General features: G+C 45.8%; 2 protein-coding genes and 1 pseudogene across 2 annotated transcripts in view; 1 reads left to right on the top strand and 2 right to left on the bottom strand.

Annotated features, from left to right (window-relative positions):
- The window catches only part of LOC144178678 (RYamide neuropeptides-like), a 123,314-nt gene that overhangs the window by 15,131 nt on the left and 92,450 nt on the right, over positions 1-15,733 (top strand). The window lies entirely within an intron of this gene.
- Positions 1-15,733, bottom strand: part of LOC144178677 (uncharacterized) — a 183,634-nt gene that overhangs the window by 96,545 nt on the left and 71,356 nt on the right. The gene's annotated exons all lie outside the window — the stretch shown is intronic.
- Positions 6,494-7,222, bottom strand: LOC144179746 (E3 SUMO-protein ligase ZBED1-like; annotated as a pseudogene).

Raw genomic sequence — 15,733 nt, 5'->3', positions numbered from 1 at the left:
CCCCTGATTGACATTGAGGTCATACACATACACAATTTCAGCCCCAAGTTGTTCATCTGGGCTACGGCGAAGGACAGATCGAGCAGGCCTCACAATTTTCTTAACCCTAACAATGATAAAATCCCGCGGCCGTAGAGTTTTATTGTGACGAAGAAAGAAAGAGAAAATGGGTGAAGGGCGGCGCTTTTAATAAAAGCAGCTACTATTCCTCGCATCTCCCAGTTTCCCCTTCCTCATGCCCTTTCAAATTTTGCTGAACTGCTTTCCTCCTCCTCCTCTTTCTCTTCCGGACAAGACTACGAGCACGTGTATGATGACGCGCCTGACGAGTGACGACTTGATTTTAAGGCTCTGCGCTCACAGCGTGCTATTGCAGCTTCCCTTGCAGCGTCAGTATGAGTTCTTGCCCTTACTAACATCCTGAACCCTTTTGTTACACCTCGGACATCTATTCATGCTTAAATAAGAATGGTCAGCGCTGAAACGAGGTTTGCAACAAAATGTGTACAGCAAAAGCCATTTCCTTGTCCTCGGAGCGAGACTGACTTCTTTCTCTCACCGCACCTATTCGAATTTTCTATCCGGCTACGCTCATTCGAGTTCTCCACCACGGTGGGCGTCATGCTTCAGGCATAGCTTCGCAGCGTAACACACCAATACACATAAATAAGGCCTGACTTGACGCAGACCAATGAACGAGTCTTTCGGTCCTGAAGTATACGGATCAAAGCATTGAGAAACATTTTGGCAGGGCTCCTTTAGCTCTCTCCGGTATGCAACGAAGACGCACTTTCATCAAACCGGAAATCTTAAACACTCCTCCTTTGAGTGATGAAGACTGGGTCCCACCATAGGTTAATTGTCTGGGAGTCTGTGACTGAAACGGTGCACGCCAATCAGAGCGGGGATGCTTTAAAGGAGGCTTTGTTCAAAGCAACCTCTACCCCTAGATCCTAACGAATTCCTTTTAGAAGGACGCATGCGTTTGCTATCTGAATGAGAGACTTCTAAGAAAAAAAAAAAGTTACGCTGAATTTTCGTGTGGGCTCTGGCATTGATAGAACAGGGCGAATCAGAGAGGTGTTAAGGAAATTGCTCCAGTCTCGGCCAAACACATGGGAATTTCGCGATACAGGAGATTCCTTAGAGACTAATGTGAAGGCGTACGAGCTTGAACGGTATGTAAATTATATCCGTTCTGGCTGTTTCCGACGTGACCGCTTTGCTGATCACGAGACGCGTGTGCTATGGGACAACCCGAAAGGATATTCTGTGCAAATGAAACCGAAAGTAAAGCCTAGCGCCCTCCTGTTTTACCAGCTCACATAGAGCGAAATCTTCGGGGAAGCAAAGCAGCACAGCACCGTCGGCACTCGTGTACACGTTGCATTGCGCAGAGCACTCAAGTGATTCTGAGCACAAGGTGGCGGTCTGAACACACGCTGGCGGTAGCACAAGGCATTTTACTGGCGGCGAGAGATGAAAAGGGTGGTGGGGTTTATGAACTGCATGATTATGTGAAGATCTAGGCACTCAGAAAATATCTTCACTATTCGATGCGCCACTGTGCATTGCTTGCCGTATAATTTAGACCGTGTTTTGAAAATACGCGGTATACGGACACACGGACGCAATCGTGTACGATAGTTGAAAATTAGACGCTTAGATTTAAGTGAGCACCATCTCTACGGTGAGGTTATGCGCCCAGGGGGACACATAATTCGGTGGTAATTATTGATGTCGGTTCCTTAATTACCAAAATTGAATAATTACCTTTTTAGTGGCTGCAGTAATTAGCAAGCATGTTTGTATTGAAAATTTGGACGCAATCGTGTTTATACGCAGTTTCATCTGGTAGAATTATTCTAGCGCATCTGTACTCCGGAATATCGAACTGCGAAGTCTAATTTCCGTTCGCATAATTACGCATGCTAGACAGCGAAGACCGGCGCGAAGCTCCTCCCTTTTGTGACGTGCCTGCTGTGTACGGTGTTTAGTTTGACAACAAGGTGGAGGCATAAGAAAAAGTGATAACTGCCACCCTTTCAGTCTTGGCTGACATTATCGCAATCTGCAGTACTCTGAACCGCTATCGAAACACAGAACAAAAGGGAGGAGCTTTGCGCCGGTCTTCGCTGTCTAGCATGCGTAATCATGCGAACGGCAATTGGACTTCGCAGTTCGATATCTCGGAGTACAGATGCGCTAGAATAATTCTACCAGATGAAACTGCGTATAAACACGATTGCGTCCAACTTATCAATGCAGACATGCTTGCATACTGCAGCCACTAAAAAGTTAATTATTCAATTTTAGTTAATTAGGCCACCGACATCAATTACTACCATCTAATTATGTGTCCCCCTGGGCGCATAACCTCAGTGTAGAGGTGGTGGTCACGTAAATATAAGCTCCTAATTTAAAAAATAACATGTCGACTTAATTTTGATCACCCTGTATATTTGATTGTTTAGTTTTGGAAGGTGAACTGAAAACTTTGCTGCGTGCATACAGCAACGAAGTTTAAATGAAAAGTATGTCTGTACAGAAATTTGAACCCACGCAGCAGTTAATACGAGAAAGGACTCTCACCACGATGGTACGCGTATAGGCGCTTCCTAGAGAGCACTGATTATGATGGTGGGGATGACGACGATGATGATGATGTTCTTGCGGTTATACCATTTACAGCCTGCGAGTGAGGGTTCTCTACCCTAACCATTAAAAAAGTAAAAACTACGCACGCACTCTATACACAGAGTTCTGGACGCGTGAAAGCCCAGTGGCCGAAGAGCCGAAGCCTATCGTCACAGTCTTACCCCACGCCAGGACCCCAACTACAATCGGCCAAGGGTCCAGGTGATTCGCTGCAACATCTAGGGGCACGTTTAAACATGTTTCCACGTGCTCCTGATGCTCTTTTTAGCCGGCCTGGACCATCTGGTTTCGTGGTGTGGTGGTTCCGCTCTTGGATAGCAAGCTTGTAAAGCTGAGTTCAAATAGTGTTATCACTGTCATTTTTTTAATGTTTAATGGTTTGTTTTACTTTTATTACAATGTTTTTTATCACGCGTGTAATCTATGTGTGACACCTTTGTGCAATATAAATTAGATTTCGGGACGTTTTGACGTTTCCAAGTCACCTTCAGCGACTGTTTTTGTTTTGTACGTTTTCGTGGTTTTGCGTCGTTTATGTCGGTTTCGGCTGCTTTTATAAATGTGTTTTTACACCGTAGTTCGTATGCGACGTGGGTAGGTTTTGGTTCTCATAATTTTTGGTATGAATAGTTTTGACCTTCAGGTTGGTTCCAGCTCTCTAAATAGGTCAGCAAAATGTTGACTGAGCTAGGTGCGAATATATGTACTTTTCTTTGTTTTAAAATTACAGTTCCTCAGTCAATTTTAGGTTCGTTTTTGCTGTTACTTATTTCAGTTCAGAAAGCGTTGTGTGCTTTGAGAAGGTGTCTGCTGTGATATAACCCTCATAGCTAGCTCAGATGACGGCTGGCTGCGTTGACTAGGAAACGCCTATACGCCGACGGTACGGGTGCTTTACCGACTAGTAAGATAGTTGAGAAAAACCAGATGCGCTCTGTGACGCACATCAAAAAGCCACGACGTACTGCTGCGCCCACTATGGTCCTCCGTAATTAGTAGCATTTGCTTTTTCCCTCCTCTCGGTGCCGCTCTACCACTTCCGCGTTTCCTGCCGCTCATTAACGATTTGAACTGCGTTAACAATCGCAGTTACGCGCCACGGGGTTCTCCATTAACCCGGAAATCAGTGAAACCGGAAGTTTGAACAAGTAAATCGGTGGCGAGCGCCCGCAAACGCACCGATGATTACGGAGAATGTTACCGGCTGCTTCCGAACACAAGACGAAAACTTGCGAAAGGCTAGGGCGCTTCGATGCGTGCGTATAGCATGGAAAGTTGCGCGCTAGGATGCCACTAGGAAGCAAACTTTCCGGCAATCAGCGGCGCTTGATTGTGCAGCCCGCTTGCGTGGTGTCATGGGATCGAGGCACCGACGCCGTACTAGTTCTGGTTGTTCGTTAATAGAGTAACACTCTATACCAGCAACGTAAATCAAAAGTGTCAGTATTAATGTCCTTAGAGTGTTGTTGAGCTGAGGCTTATATCAAATTTTTTCAGTTTTTTGCTTGAAACACCTGTTAGAATCTCGATAAGCAAGCAATGTATGTACATTTTTTAATTTCAACCGTCCTAACACGAATGCAGGCGCAGAAGCATGGAATACGATGGGCGATAGGCCACAAGCAGTCATGACTATGTCGGCAAGTTATTGTTATCGACTATGTCGACAGAGAGAGAGAGAGAGAGAGAGAGAGAGAGAGAGAGAGAGAGAGAGAGAGAGAGAGAGAGAGAGAGAGAGAGAGAGAGAGAGAGAGAGAGAGAGAGAGAGAGTAAAGCTTACTATATTTATTTAACCCGCGTTCTAACAGCACCGCGTATCATAACCATTGTTGGGGTTTCCCCTACCGGTATACACTTTGCTGCTTCCAAAAGTTAATGCTTCGGGTTCACCCTGAGTAACCTAATGCACCCGGCAGCGAAGGAGAATACCCTTGCAATGCATCCAGGATTCCTCTTTCCTTCAGAGATGCCTCGCGCTTTGAGGCTAGTACGCGTTGGATAAACGGTTATTCGAGAGGTGGTGCGGACTTTCCCGTATTGCGTCACGATGGCAATGAGAGTGTCGTCATGTTGTTAATAGATGTCCGCCTCACGCTCATTGATTTTTTTTTCTGCTTTTGTATTGGTTATTAGCCCTCGCGGTCCATCTGTCCGTAATGGGAGAGCCTGAGGCCTAGCGATGTGGCTTCCATACAAGCTTTGACTCAATTTTCGATGTATGCGAGTTTATGCATAGCCAAAAAAGGCAATACGGTGAAACCTGTGGTGCGTATAAAAATAAAAGTTATTACATGAAGAGAAGAGCAAAAAAAACTGTAGTTCATTCCTCTCTCGTAGGAATCAGTAAAACACGAAAGTGAAATGTGCCGCGAAATCTGCAGCTGAGCATGATTCGCGGGTCGGCGGATGTCTTGTGGGTGTGCTTGGCAAGCGACGTCCTGCTGGCGGGTCGCTTCGGCAAAGATGTACTGGCGTCATTTCCGTGACGGATATGACGTGAGCGAAACATTAGGGATTCGCGGCATAAAACACTTTCGTGTTAAAATCTAAAACCTGAAAACGAACAACCCTAAGTATAACGTACTCTTCAGTTCTAAAAGTTACTTCCCCGCAAGAAGGCCCTGTGTGCAGGGGTGCACCCTTTACAGGCCACTTGCTTCGTTGTACTGGCGTCACTTCTGTGACGGACATGACGTCAGCGAAAGCTTAGTGTATCCGGGAATAAAACACTTTCGTGTTTAAAAAAAAAACACCATTGCGAAACTCCGAAGCATCCTTGATAACGTAAAACGACGCAGGGAATATTTCCCATAATTGTGTATAATACAGGAAAAATTACAATTCTTTGAAGACTTATACAACACTACATCCTCGGTCTTTAAAAAGCAAGCTGTTTTTGTATCAATGCTTATCAAACGAGCAATGGGGCTAAAGTTATCCGCACCTCAACGCAAGGTAATTATCTAGAACTCGCGAAGACGTTATGATCTTGCAGCAGCGTTTGGCGGTAAGCTTTGACTAATCAGGACAACCAGGGCAAACGTGGCAAAGTGCGCTGTCTCAGGGGAATGCGCTGTGAACGCAGCGGTAAATCATTTATGCACATGCATTAACGAGCACTTTATTATGGTTAAACCTTTGTCCGCAGAGTTTGAATACCTTGATTTCCTGAGAAGTATCACCGTCGGCAAGTTCGACCGAGGCGTTTCCTTTACATTCGCCTTGCAAAGATGAAGCCTCCGCTTCATCTTATACAAGAACCACACCGCTTGTGCATTTCCTTTGTCGCACTTCAAACTTTGATTTGATTGATTGATTGTGGGGTTTAACGCGCCGACACAACGCAGGCGATGAGGCACGCCGTAGTGGAGGGCTCCGGATTAATTTTGACCACCTGGGGATCTTTAACGTGCGCCGGAATCTCGTACACATGGGCGTTATCGCTTTTCTCCTCCATCAAAAAAGCGGCCGCCGCGGCCGGGAATCGAACCCGCGACCTCGTGCTCAGCAGCACAACGCCTTAGCCACTGAGCCACCGCGGCGGGTCGCACTACAACCTTGCTAATTCTTCTGAAGGCGCAATTGCTTCGAAATAAATTGCAGTTGCTGGATAATAAATCGTGTTCCCTTTATATAACCTTATTAGTAGGGCTGCGCGTCGATCAAAAATTTTAATCCGATTAATCGGCTGCCGTTAATCGGTTAATTAATCGATTAATCGAATGTGTTCATTTAGATGAATAAGGCTTAGGAGACAAAGAATGATCAGTTTTTCTTTATGGTTGTTTTTATTTTCATGGTCTCGATGCTAGTTTGTACAAATCGTTTTAGACCATCAATGATAAGTCATCCAGTTGCAGAGGCAAAGAAGCTTGTTAAGATTTTCAGGCAGCAGGGAGCTTCTTTTCTTGTTGACAGTCATCCCGGCTGTGCTGCACACACGCTCGCTTGGAGTTGAGGTTACCGGAACACAAAGCAGCATTTTTACAACCCGTGCTAGTTCCCAAAAGGAGTGGGCTCTGCACCCTCCACCACTCCAAAGGATCCAGATCGTCGTCGGCTACTTCTGCCATAGAGCGATATAACGACAATGGCAAGGTGTGCTTTGCTTTTCACTTTCGGCCACAAATTGGTACTTTCGCTTTTTGCTGGGTTTATTTTCAGTGGGCGTGGCGGATGGCTTAGTTAGCTGAGCAAGTCTTTCCCACACATGTTCGCGGCGATCTCTGTCGATGCAAGCGAGTCTCTTGAATCGCGGATCAAGAGATGTGGCCACCTCGTAATCACTGTAATGCGGCCACGCAAGGAGCCTTTCTTCGACGGAATCCACCAGCATGGCCTTGAAGCGGCAGATAAAAGCGGGGTCAGAGTCGTTCGTCGTCGTGGAATTCTTGAGTAGCTTCAAGGCAGGGATGAGCACGGACCGCATTACGTACTTGTCTCCCCCTAGGAGTTCGGTCACATCAAGCATCGGTTTGAGCGTATCCTGAAGCTGCTCCAACATGTCCCATTCGACACCTGTGATGTGCGGAGTGAGTGTCTTGCTGCCAGTCGCGTCCTCCATGGCGCGGCGCAAAGGTTCCTTGAGCTCAATCAGACTGTTTATCATCACGTATGTGCTGTTCCAGCGCGTAGCGATGTCTTGCTGAAGCTTCTTCCTGGGCATACCAAGGTCACTTGCATGCTTTGAAAGAACCGCCTGGTGACTTGAGCTGTGCTTAAAATGACACACAACGCGTCGACAAACCGCAAGAAGCCGTTCCACGCCAGTTACGCTGAGCGCCTTCTGTACACAGAGCTGCAAAGTATGAGCTGCGCACCTCAAGTTCTGAAAGTTCGCTTTCTCCACCCCAAGACAGATGTTTCGGGCATTATCCGTGTCGCGGAAGCTAGCGCGAGTCAAAGGCCCAGAGACCTAGACGGAGTGATACGTGCTTCTTTATTCCATGTCATCGAACACAACTACCGATGATGATCGTGGCGCGTGCTCACGCCCCCTTCGCCCCCTTCCTCCTTTTCTCCATCTTCCGGCGGGCCCAAGATGATTAGGCGGTAAATAAAAAAAGGTACAGTTTTAAACTTGAAGATTGCCCGTAGAACTTGTCATACAGCGGCCAGGATCACAATCACGATGTCGTCTATCTCCATCTGCGGCGTTCGACGTTTTGCTTACTTGGCTTGGCGATGGAGTCAACAGCACGAGAACATTCCGGTTACACAGCACCGTATGAGTTTTCTTCCAGCCACCCGACGACTGACGTTTCGGCCTCGCTGACACAAGTGCCTCTGCGCGTTCTTGGTTGGTCCTGCGTTGCCTGGAGAAACCGCTTATGCGCCGGATGGTGTGCCTGTCGTTTCCTTCGTTGCTGTTCTTCCTGTTCTCCATGTGCGCACTCTTGCATTTTGCTCAACGTACTTGGGGCGTACCTTTCATCTTCGTCTTCCCCTTGGATGGGCTTTCATGACTGAAAGCTCTTGAGCATGCCTTTACGGTCCCCTCCCTCAATACGGCGCTTGGGTTCATCGTCGGTTCAGTAGGTTCATATTCTTTCGGGGCCGTTTCAGCGGATCAATTTTTCTGGCGTCCACATGTTGCGTTTTCAGTGGCGCTATCGGTGCATTCCAGTCTCCACGCTGTGACCTTCGACTTGACTGTCTTCTGGGTAGCTGCACGCTCGGATGTCGGCTGGCTACTTCTTTTACAACAATCCGTGCGCACAGCTACCACTTTAGCATCTATTCCCCGGTCTATGGCAGCTTCCAATATTTCACTGGCACACTGATCCGCCGCGTGCCGCTTCAGAACGTGTCTCACCTGAAGTGTTGCCGATCGGAGCACCCAGTCATCGTCTATCCAATGAGCCGTCACACCGAGGTAGGCAGCGTTGGGCACAGAAGTCCAGAAGTCAGCCGTTAAGCTGATGAAACTGGCAGTAGAAAGCTCCGCTTGAACGTCGGATTTCTTCCTGTTGTATAAGGCGTCCACCCTAGCACCCACTGCACGACGTGACGGAGGCTGGTAGCATGATGAACCTGAAGCAATCCTTAGAACGTTCGCTAATCCGTCATCTTAAACAATGTTCAGAGGATGGCTAGAAGACACAATCCAGGTAACAAGGGCTTGTGCGATGCTTTCTTCCTTCATCGTTGAAAGGGGCTTTGCGGTATAGGCGTCGATTGTGGTCTGCGTTTTCTGCGAGGATTCCTGCTGCAGTGGCTGCCCTGTGTGCTTCGCTCGCAAGTGGTATTGAAGCGAACTGACGCTTCCACAGAAGGTAAAGACCTTTTTGCACTGTAGGGAACTTGTCTCGGATTGCAAACTTCGCCCCTACAATTTACTTCAAACCCAAATTTCCCTGCGAGTTTGCCTTTGATGCTGGTATAGCCGTCCATGTCGGTACTGGCCGAACACTAAAAGGAGACTGCCACCAGCAGCTGAGCGCAACCAGGAAAGCGCATGCGCGAAAGGCATCAAAGGCAGCTCTGTTCCCGGGAAGTCCATGGATAATTGACGAGGCGCAAAAAGACGTGACATGGAAAAGTTCAAAGGTGCCAATGGACAGCGCATACTAACGTCTCGACTCTCGACACAGGTGAGTCGCATCTCACAGCTTTCTCGCTGGGAGACTGCGATCGTCGCGGGCGGTTTTTTTGGGAAGACATCTTGGGACTCAGGGTTCGTTGTCCAGCGTACAATGGCCCTGTACAATCTACTTAATGGCTTCGAGAGTGTAAATTCTTCAAACAGCCGCCGCCGATCGCTTTCGCTAGGGAGGTTCCGCGATGCGGAAGCAGGATGTTTCGGTTAAACGGGCCCCCAAAGAGCATTTTCAGCTCATAGCTGCACGGCGTGAACAGCACGGCATTCCCCCTTCGCCTGCGGACGCGACGTCAATAGATCGTTTAAACTGACAGCGACTATCTGGACAAAAGCAACGCCGAAGTTTAGTGTGGCGGCCGCTAATGGAAAGGAGAAGGCTGGTACGTGGGACGTAAAAACGCAAAAAGAAAAAAAAAACGCGGAGTCCCACGCAGGGTTCAAGATAGCAGGCTTTCCTCTCGTGGCGCACTACACTTCAACCGCTTAACCGATTTAAAAAATTAATCACGACTAAAGCATTCATCGATTATTCGGAAGGTTAATCGACCAATCGCCCACCCCTACTTATTAGAGTTGGGTCGGCTACACCCTAAATGCAAGCTTTTACGTTGATTAGTTTAACTACGAAAACACTTCGTGAACTGAACGAAGGAAATCATTTCGTTCATATTTAGCATATTCCTGTAGTGACAAAATTGATGACACATGTTAGGTGACGTAATCACGCAATGAATTTTTTTCAGGGCCGAGAAATACCCGATTTTGCACGAGGGATAAACGAATATAATTTTAAACCAATGTCATGAGGGCTGAGTTCCTGTTTGACGGAAAACTCGCCCAAACGTATAATCTCATGGTACAGAATTAGGGCACAAGTGAATAGGGAGTTAGGAATTATGGACCGCTTATTTGCACGACGCGGGAGTTGTACGAGGTGCAGCTGTAACCGTTTTTGTAAAATTCATAGCAGGTAAGGGTTAAACGAACTGACGAAAACCCGGGTATGCGAAGTTTTGGGACACACACAGTTTTTTCGTCGCAGACGTGATCCAGTCATGCTTATTTGCGAAAGCGCCTGTTTTAGAAAGTTTTAGAGACGATAGTATTTCTGGACTACCTAAACGCAAAAACTTTGGCATGTGTGTGTACATGTATGTATGTATGTATGTATGTATGTATGTATGTATGTATGTATGTATGTATGTATGTATGTATGTATGTATGTATTTATGTATGTATGTATGTATGTATGTATGTATGTATGTATGTATGTATGTATGTATGTATGTATGTATGTATGTATGTATGTATGTATGTATGTATGTATGTATGTATGTATGTATGTATGTATGTATGTATGTATGTATGTATGTATGTATGTATGTATGTGTGTGTGTGTGTATGTATGTATGTATGTATGTATGCGTGTATGTATGTATGCATGTATGTATGTATGTATGGTTGGGTGTTATTACTGTCTGTATGCGTGCCTGTCTGTATGTATGTCTGTCTGTATGTAGCCAGGAGTGCCCTCTTAGCAACTAGCGCTGCGGAAAAAATTATCTCAGCAGACAAAGAAATTTTGCACGTTGAGAGCGCGGACCCAACGTTCACAGTCAGTGAAATTGCCGGAAAATATAAAAGGACTCACGAACGCTGGACAAAATGCGCTCTGAATATGCTGCAACACTGACAAGCGCCTTTATAAAGCGAAATATACCAGTGGAAGCACACCAAAACACGTTGGCAGCACGGCGAAACGCGGATACAGCACGTCCGCATACCTCTCCCACCAGACGCCGCAGCAAGGAACCGCTGAAATGCCACGTATTAGCCGGACAGACACCCACAAGGCCGGAATTCAATTAGGCCTATGCGTAAACACGGCAGCGGCCGCACCGCACGGCGTCACAATGTTAGAGCGCGCTCATCATCTGTCAATTTATGCCGTTGGTATAGTGGCAAGAGCTATCGTTGCTACACGACGCAAGTACGCTATCGCTGTAGCAGTTAATGGTAAAACGAGAGAAGCAAATATAACACGTGCAACGTTTATTTGAATGGAAACGCATAATTGATGAGTAGATGTGAACCTCAGACGAAGTTACCGCCACCTCTTAATGCAGGCGGAGAATAGATCTTCGCGTGCGTGGAACGGAACACCTATATATTTCAAGACCGCACGCAGCATCGCGGTTTTTGTTGACATAAAAAGGAAGAAGAAACCTTAGGAATGCTCCACAAGGCCTTTATCGCAATTAACGGTCATGGCCACCGGAGGATTTTAAATACCTTCAGCAAAAAAAAAAGTGTCCTCTTGTTGTGGATTCTAAAGGAACTGCATTCGAAAAGCTTAGTCTTGGGGTTAAAAATAACTGTGAAAAGTCGAGCATAATGTTAAATGGACATTCAAGAAGCGTCCTCTTCCGCCTAGGCAAAGATGTATAGAAGAGGTGGATGAATATAACTATCTTAGGAAAGTTGTGAGTGCCGATTTAAGCCACGAGAAGGGAATGAGGCGTACAATTAACTACCGTGGGCTGGAGAGCATTCGGCAAACTCTCAGGAGTAATAAACCGCAGGCTACCCTAGTCACTAAAAATAAATGTATAAGACGAATGCATCGTGAATGCCGATCCAGACAACGAGTAGGAAATTGTTCGTACAATTAATCACTTTGGGATGGAGAGCGTTCTGAAAACACCCAGGAGAAATGAACAGCAGACCAAACCCCCCCCCCCCCCCCCGCTCCTGTTATTAAAAGTGGCCACGTATCTGCTCCTTTCGTTGCAAATGTCGACGCAAGACGACAGTCGACTAGCGCCCCTGCCAAGTAAAGGCCTCCCTTCTCTTTCCCGCTCACCTCTCAGGCTGTTCGTCTCCCGTCTCGTTCCTCCCAAGATAACACACTAGAGGTTTGCTCGAGTCAATTAAATTTACCGCGTTCCACTGCTCCAAGTCTGGTGTCTCGATGCCAGCGCTGCTGTACGCTGTACGTCGGAGACGTGCGTGAATCGAGGCACCCTACTACAACGTTTATAGAACCACGTTGCCCTACTCCACGAGCGTTACAAGCGGAACGCGGAACCTATCTAGTGGAACCTTTCGTTTTTGTTGTCATTTGATTTTTTTATTCCGCCAGGTAGCGCTGGCAGCAGCAGGCGACGGGTTTCTGCAGTTGATGCAGTATTTTATTTGCTATCGCAAAAACCCAGCATACATGAATTTCTAAATAAAGGAACGCTGCAAATATCACTCATGTGTTGATTTTTTGCCGTATATTTGCGCAATGTCTTGTTCTTGTTCAACAATGTCGACAAGTATGAACATTAACACCAGACTTAAACGTTTAGATTTGGCTGTGAGTACATAAGACTATTGCGCAGAATCTGTTTCACTTTATCCGGCTGGCTAAATCGAGTGACAGACAGACAGACAAACAGACAGACAGACATACAGACAGACGGACAGACGGACCAAAATTTTCCCGTTCAAGTAGCCCAAGAAAGTATCATCTTTAAAAGAAAAGTATACAACGAACGCATACTCGCGGGGTTGTCTAATGGTGATAAACTTGGGGACTTACTAAGCACCCCGAAAAAAAACTTGGGTCGGCCCGACAAGCCGGGGGAATAATGGTGGGAGTAACGCTTAGATGGAGGAAACTAGCGTCTCGGATTAGGGCGCAAACTCGAGAGGGAGATATCCTAGCTGAAATAAGAGAAATAAGAAAAGTTGCGCTGGACGCATGTTGTGAGGAGAATTGACAATCAGTGGACCACCATCGTGACGTAGTAGGTATAAGGATGCTCATTGTTTTTTAAAGACGATAGTCTTTCTTGGGCTACTTAAACCCAGAAATTTTGGTCTGTCTGTATGTCTGTCTGTCTGTCCGTCTGTCTGTCTGTAACTCGATTCAGCCACCCGACCGAAGTAAAATTGATATAGCGCAATAGTCACAGCGAAACGTGAGTGTCTAAGCCCGGTTTATATATTCATACTTGTCAACTTTGTTGAACAAGAACAAGACATTACGCATATATAAGACCTGAAATTAGTACACAAGGGATATTTACAGTATTCATTTATTAAAAAATTCATGGATGCTTGGTTTTTCGATAACAAATGATATTCTACATCTACTGCAGAAAACTGCCGCCTCCTGGCGGCATATGAAAAATCACGCGGCAACAGCAACGAAAGGTTCCACTAGCTAGGTTCCACGTTCTCCTTGGAACGCACGTGGAGCACGGCCACGCGGTTCTATAAACTTTGTAGTCGGCCGTCTTCATTCACGCGCGTCTCCGCAGTACTGCAGCGCTGGCATCGAGGAACCCGGCCTGTAGCATGGGAACGCGGAAAATTCAAATCGCCTTGCGCAAACCTTTAGTGTGTTTACCTTGGGATGAGCGCGACGGTGCAGGAACAACATGAGAGGTGAGCGGGAAAGCAAAGGGGGGCATTTCCTTGGCAAATGTCTACAAAGACTATCGTCTTTTCGCGACATTTGCAACGAAAGGAGCAGATACGCGGCCAATTTTTTATGCGTGTTAACTTACTCCTGCAGTTTTGTGTTGGCTACTGTTTTGTTTAACCAGTTGCTAGTTGAATGGTTTTGAAACTGTTTCTGTGATTTGTCAGCCTGTTCATCTATATACAACTGCCTTGTACTTCATAGATTTTTCTGTCAAACTTACTTCCTCTGCGGTTTGGTTTCAACAATATCTATACGCATTTTTTTTAATTATTGCTTAGATTTCTTTGTTTGTTCATTTCTCTGGATGCAACTTTCATTGTTTTTGTTTGTTTTTTAAAGTTTTTTTCTCATACTTTGTTGTTGTGTTTATTTAGGGGTGCCGACAAGGTGAGCGATTACAAAATCGTCGTTCGCTGCTCTCATGTCATCGCTTTATTGCAGTGTAACGGTAAATGTTACTATCCTAATTGTTCAGATGCTGTGCTTTTACATGAAGAGTATATTTGGTTTCGGTCGGTGTCTTTTTTTGCCTGTTTTCACCTGTAAGTTAGCCTGTGTTTCACTTACTTCATGTACACCCCTCCAATTGTGTGTCTTAATGATTGTTTATTTCTTGTATATTGTTTTTATTTTATTGTCCGTGCGCCTGCACTAAAACCAATTGAGGCTCCTGGAAATGCAAATAAACGTGAATGATCACCACTATCATCATCATATTATTATTATTATTTTTTATTATTATCATTAGTAGTAGTAGTAGTAGTAGTAGTAGTAGTAGTAGTAGTAGTAGTAGTAGTAGTAGTAGTAGTAGTAGTACCACTACTGCTACTACTACTACTAACTATCGTTACTAACTCTCTCCCGATCTCACCCCACTGTATTGCCTCAAAACTCTTTAAGTCCGATCTGTACAAAGTTCTAGCTGCCTGCGTCAAGAACTTTCTAATACCAAATCAGCACGGCTTTTTCTCGGGTCGATCGACGGTTACAGATCTTGCCAGCTTTATGACACAGGCTCCGGCTGCAGTTCGCGAAAACGGCCAGTTAGACGTCATTTATTCTGACCTCAGTAAGGTGTTTGATGTGTTTAACCATCAATTATTAATTAACAAGTTCACTGCGTCCCGTGTAGACGCTGCCCTTGTTTCCTTGTTGTACAATTATCTCCTTGACCGGTCCTTTTACGTAGATGTAAACAACAAAAATTCTGCAGTTTACATTGCAAAAAGGGGTGTACCTCAATGCTCCGTGTTGGGTTCACTATTGTTTTCTAATTTTATGAACGATGTGTCAATACTCTAAAAAAACTTCATTTTTTCTCTAGACTGATGATGCAAACTATTTAGGCGCATTAGCGGTGTTCAGGAGTGCAGTGCCCAGCGGAGTGACGTGACGGAATTATCGGTGTGGTGCAGCAAAAAACTGTCTAATTTTAACCCTGCTAAAGCAGGGGTTATCACTTACAGCCAGAAAACCCATCGTCTACTGTTTTCCTACAGTATTGACGGAGCTTCTGTGCAAAGGGTTGAGGAGATTAGGGACCTTGTGGTGCTCTTCGACAGTACCCTCTCTTTTTCTCGTAACATTAGGCTCATCACCCGATGAGCGCTCCGCCGTCTTGGAAACGCGTGTCGGATTTTAAAAGAATTCGCTTCTACCGTTCAATTTCTAATGCTATGTAAGACAATATGTATCCCTCAGATGGAATATGCTCCTGTTGCCTGGAACGGAATCTCCAAATCTAGAATTAATAGAACGTGTGCAGAAGAAGTTTTTCTGCATGTTTAAGCACCGCCATCATAGTCACAGCCTTGGTCTTCATTCGGCCTTACCCATAGCTCCTTCCCTCCCTTCCTTGAACTGCAGGCGTGTGCGTGCAGATCTTACATTCGTTAACAAATTGTTCATGGTGACCTTCCTTGAGCAGATCTGCTTAACTGTTCAGAGTTTAGTGTTCCAAAGACGCCCATCAGGTCGCATCGCCCGTTCTTGACCGC

This window comes from Haemaphysalis longicornis, unplaced genomic scaffold, assembly GCF_048455015.1.
Source record: "Haemaphysalis longicornis isolate Haplotype H1 unplaced genomic scaffold, Haemaphysalis longicornis Haplotype H1 scaffold_4, whole genome shotgun sequence".
NCBI lineage: Eukaryota > Metazoa > Arthropoda > Arachnida > Ixodida > Ixodidae > Haemaphysalis > Haemaphysalis longicornis.
Note: the sequence above shows the minus strand (reverse complement) of the source record. Positions and strands in the feature narration are given on the sequence as shown.